We start from the raw sequence: 6,000 nt of genomic DNA on the forward strand, positions 1-6,000 counted from the left end.
GCGACATGGCATATGGAGAGATGGAGAGTAAGCCGGTGTCTCATCTAGAGTGCGAGACATGTTTCTACACACACATAACAAAGCCCACATGGAAACTTTAATAAGAGCATACACATGCATTATCTCTCAACATTCATTCATTTATGCATGAGGCCTTATGCATAAAGCTATGCATGAGGCCTTATACATAAGGCCTTAAGCATGAGGCCTTATACATAAAGCTATGCATGAGGATTATGCATAAAGCTTATGCATAAAGCACTATGCATAAGGCCTTAAGAATGAGGCCTTATGCATAAAACTATGCATGAGGCCTTATGCATAAAGCCTATGCATAAAGCTATGCATGAGGTCTTATACATGAGGCCTTATACATGAGACCTTATACATGAGGCCTTATACATAAAGCTATGCATGAGGCTTATGCATAAAGCACTATGCATGAGGCCTTACGCATAAAACTATGCATGAGGCCTTATGCATAAAGCCTATGCATGAGGCCTTATGCATGAGGCCTTATACATAAAGCTATGCATGAGGCCTATGCATAAAACTATGAATGAGCATTATGCATAAACATTATGCATAATGCTTATGCGCAAATCTACAAAACAAATCCCGAGCACCCAAGGGTGCAATAATATATAGAAGAAAGAGAGGAAAGATAGAAAAGCACATACCTCTTTTTCGTGATGTTGAAAGAGAGGATTAGAGGACCTACAAAACCAACAAAAGGGTAAGGAAAGGATTAGTAATGCATACATACAAAAGCTTATGCAAGCTATGCTAAAGCTTATGCAAGCCTTATTATGCAAACTATGCCGCTATGCAAGCCTTATACAAGCTATGCTAAAACTTATGCATAAAGCATGCATGAGGCCTTATGCATAAAGCTATGCATGAGGCCTTATATATAAAGCTTATGCATAAAGCATTATGCATATGAGGCTTTTGCATAAAGCACTATGCAAGCCACGCTATCCTAAACTAAACCGTATCCCAACACTATGCATTAAGCTTGCATGCATAGAGCTCTATGCATGCATTAAGCTCTATGCATAGGGCTTAATCTATGCATATATCTCTTGCATTATGAATGTATGCATAGAGCTTAATCTATGCATTAAGCTATACGAATAGAGCTTAATGCATAGATTAAGCTCTATGATTAGAGCTTAATCTATGCATATATCTCTTGTATTATGAATGCATGCATAGAGCTTAATCTATGCATTACGCTATATGAATAGAGCTTAATGCATAGATTAAGCTCTATGCATAGAGGACCTACAAAACAAAACTCCTCTTTTTGGTAGGATAAAAATAGAGAAAAGAGAGGATAAAAAGATAGAAAAGAGAGGAAAGCACTTACTAATGTTGAAAGAGAAGATTAGAAGACCTACAAAAGGGTGAGGAAAGGATTAGTATTCCATACACACAAAAGCTCTAAGAACCTAATGCATACATACAAAATCGAAAAGAGAGAAAAGAGAGAAAGGAATTTACCTCTTTTTGGTGAAGTTGAAAGAGGATTAGAAGACCTATAAAATAAAACAAAAAGTTAAGAAAAGAATTAGTAATACAAAGACCTAAAAGTGCAAATAGCATGGATACACAAGGAGGTTTATCCTCCAACACACACACACCAATTTGACAACCAAGAGGAGAGAAGAGAAGAGGGGAGGGGAGGGGAGGGAGGGCAAAGAAGAAGGTGGAGAAGATCTTGGGAGAGATAAAGAACCTGCAAAACAAATGAGAAAGTAAAAAAATAAGAAAATTACTCATAATTACACACACAAACATTTTACGTCACATGTACATGTAACCAAGAGGAGATGGGAGTGACGAAAAAGGAGGCATACCTGGTGATGAAGCAAAACACACGCGCATGAAAAAAACGTAGAAAAAAGAGAGATTCTGTTTTATTGTAAAAACCTACGCCGTCGATATATGCGTTGAAATGAGCATAGAGAAAAGCATCGAAATCAAAGTGAAAAAAAGCGTTGAAAAATATGTGGAAAATAGTGTGGAAATAAGAGTCGAAAAAATAAAATTTGCACACTCAACACTTATTTCGACGGTAGCTATGTTTCATTCAAATTCAAAATCTTTCCAGATCTTGCACGCCCCCAACATTTCAAATTACCTATCACCGACTACCACCCTCCACAAATACTTAAGGGAGGATTTCCCTCCAAAAATAAGCATCCCTTTTCCATTTTGCAAATCAATATGGAAACCACGGAGGACGCTTCTTTTCTTCCACTTCATCAGTATCAACACTATTGACACTTTTTTTACATTTGAATGAAAGCTTATGGGTTTTTGTGAACCCAGCATTAAGGAGTGTTTTTTGTTTACCATGCATAATTCCTCACCAATATTCAAGTTCCAAAAATGTTCCAATATTCAACTGCTAAGCATCATCAAACCTTCCCTCTTACCCGTAAGTATCATAAAAAATTCCATTCAAACCATAACAACATCAAAGTCTTGCACATCACATACATCTATGAGAATCCACAATCTGCAAAAGGCATGTACACAATGCACACATTATCAACTAAAATGATTTAGCAAACCCAGGTTCGCCGTGTAACGTCAATCTTCAAAGGGTTCATGGACTATTGGTAGGCGAGTTGAAGGGTGGACTGCTGGTAGGTGAGTTGAAGGGTGGACTGGTAGTAGGCAAGGAGCGGAGGCGAGTGGTGAGGCGAAGGAATAGGTTTCTTACCCCCCCAAGCTCAGATTCCTGCCATGGCAGTAATGACTCCTAGTCTTGCAGTAAGGGTTTTTGGCCCCCTGTGCCCCCAACGAAAGAAGCTTATGGCGCCGAAAAATCCCCTGCCCCCACCTTTGGCTGTGCTTGCCGTCTCCATTACTCCTGCGAATGTTGTAGTAATGTTCAATGCTAATGCAATCCCTAATAGACACAGAGTTAACTAAGGACATGAAAACCACATTGGCACATCAAATACAAGAAAAAACTATAACTTGTGGATAAAAGTTTTCACTTTTTGGGAAAATACTTTGTTTCGAAGAACACTGATCCCAAGTTCCAATCTCACACATGTAGCTTCTAATATATATATTATATTATATTATATGGGCTCTACATATGTAATCGAATCAAGTGTTTGGGGCTTTTCCCCCACGACTACGTTCAACTTGGCTGAAAGTACTCATGTTTAATAAATGCAATAGCTTGAGCTCATTCCCACAAACATGTAGCCAAAACATTCAATCATAAAACATGTTGGATATAAAATACATAGATAAATCAAATATATTTAAATGTATATATCATATGTGATAATCACTATTTAAAAACCTTTGGAGTAAAAAAAGTACTTATCCAAATATGTGTGTGTGTGAAGCTTTTAATATACAAATATTAATTTATATTTTATATAGATCTCAAAGCTTTGATAGAAGGTCATGTGTGTGTACATGCGTGTGCGTGTGTGTGTGTGTATGTGAGTATGTGTGTGAAGATTAAGATCTATAAAATAAATATAAATCATACATATCTTAAATATGAAATTTTTGATGTGATTTGCTCAAGAAACTCACGTGTGACTATCTAGGAGAAAGTCACGACCTTAAAAATTTTGGTTTTTCATGCTAAAGTTTTTTCAAAATTACTTCCAAGTTACTTTAACAAATAGTCTCCATCATTTGATCACCTTTTCAACCCTAGTTTATGAAAGTGTTTTGATGTGATTTTATCAAGAAATTCATGGCATGAATATCTAAGAGATAGTCACGACCGTGAAAACCTCTGGTTTTTCGTGCCAAACTTATTCCAAGTTTAGAGGATGAGATTTTGAGGATAAGATTTTCTAGTCTTGTTAAGTCAATCACGGAGTGATTTTCAAAACTTCTTTTTGATGTGAATTTCTCTGATATGTGAATTTTAAAACTTCTTTTTGATGTGAATTTCTCTGATATTTTTTTTAAAAAAAAGGTGTTATTACCTCTAGGCGTGAATATCTCTCAGATGAATAACTTTCTAGAGAGAGAAGGACTTGTGTGAATTCTAGAGAGATAAAATCACCATTTTATTATTATTATTATGCGCCACCTAGCTGCCTAGGTGTGGATGGTTTTCATTTTGATTTCGGGTAGTGTTTGTTTTTTTTTCTAAGGGGGGACTTCAAAACGGTGTGGGTGCGAAAAGTCAACACCCCTCTTACACCCTCTTTAAAGCTTATGACACATTTTTCCTTTTTTAGTCTCTACCCCTTACACGTGCATTGAAGGCCTCTTACAACCTCTTTAACGCTTATGGCACATTCCTCCTTTTTTGGCATTTACCTCTTACACATGCATTGAAGGCCTCTTACACCCTCTTACACATGCCTTGATGAATGCATTCGAAAGAGGGAAGATTCAAACAAGCTAATCTCACTTTAAATAACTCTAATGAGTTATAAAAATTTATACTTAAGACTTAATCAAGGAAATCCCTTGTTATTTTTTTCTCTTTGTGGAATCCTTGGGCTCAAATTAATTTTTAACTATGAATTAATCAACACAACCAAGCACATCATTAGATGAACTCAATTCACTAATCTAAGATAAATTATGGTTTGATTTATTAATGTTTTGTCTTATGTGTAATGAGGAAAAGAGATAAAAAATCTTGATGCAGTAGTTGATGTAATTAGATGTTTTGATGCAAAGAAAATTTTCCTTTCTCATTAGACAAGTTTACTTATATATACAAGTCACTTATTAGTCTTGGGTGTCCAACTTCACTGTCGAGTTCTGGGTGACCAAGTAAAGTCTATTGTGTAGATACAAAAGTGTGGGTGCATGGGATGTCGGCTTCACTTAAGGTATGGCCATCCCTCGACTTACAAGTTAAAGTATAATTTTTAATGCAATATTATAAGATAATAGAGTTAATCCTCTATTTCTTAGGCAAGCATGTACACGGGGGGTATGCTGCCTTGAGTCCATAGCTACGTTCATAGCCTGCATGATGACATGAGGCTTGATTACTTATATTTGTTTGGCTTTGTTCATTATTTATCTCTTGATGATATCTTCTTCTGTTCCCCTCACTTATGTTAATGCTAGAAGTGATGTTGGGCTCCAATTAGTTAATCTTTGGGCAAGCATGGATACATGGGGTATGCTACCTTTAGTCCATAACTACTTCAGAGCCAGCATGACCTTGATTGCTTAAGTATATTTAGTTTTTTTCATTTCTTTTTCTTGATGATGGCTTCTTCAGCTCTCATCACTTAGTGTTGATGTGGCCTTCGAGTTTGGAAGCAATGTTAGACACCCAATATTTAGCCGTAGGTTAACATTCCACCCTCCCAGGTTGTTGAGATATCGAGCTCGTCTAGTGAGGCGGTGGCCACTGATGACCCGCCTGGGGGATAGGCCCCACACTTACACCACTAGCATGGTTGGTGAGATCATGGGAGATATGCGGCCAGTGGGATGACAGGCTGTGTGATAGCCATTTAGAGACTGGCATAGTTATAGCACCAGCTCATTTAGTCGGGTCCGCACTATAGAGAACCCGTGTATGTATTGGTTGAGTACCTTTCATATTTGTGTACTCTTATTCTTGTATATGGTGTGTTGAGTGTTGAGAAGAGAAGAAGAAGATTTCAGCCTCTCACCTTGTGTGTTCCCTATTAGGGTTTTGTGAGTGTGTGTGTGTGTGTGCTTGCAAGAGCTCAAGCTCTCTTCCATTCTGCATCTTTTCATGGTATCAGAGCCTGGTTCGTGCTAAGGGCTGAGCTGCAAGCAAGAGAACCACAAGAAGCGGTACGAGGGTAAGAGCTTCAATTACTCTTCCCTATTGTGTTGGTGACTACACCCTTGTCGGGAGCTCTACGGGAGGCACCGGCAAACGGTCTCTGATTGAGGAGCTTTCTTCGCGGGCGTAAAGCTAAAGGGCAACTATACAGTCCTTTGGACTAAAATTTTCGGGCCGAAAACGTGTTTCGGGCGCGTCTGGACCTCCGTTTTTCAGAA

Source organism: Cibotium barometz, chromosome 38 (genome assembly GCF_041138505.1).
Source record: "Cibotium barometz isolate CiBa-2024 chromosome 38, ASM4113850v1, whole genome shotgun sequence".
Taxonomy (NCBI): Eukaryota; Viridiplantae; Streptophyta; class Polypodiopsida; order Cyatheales; family Cibotiaceae; genus Cibotium; species Cibotium barometz.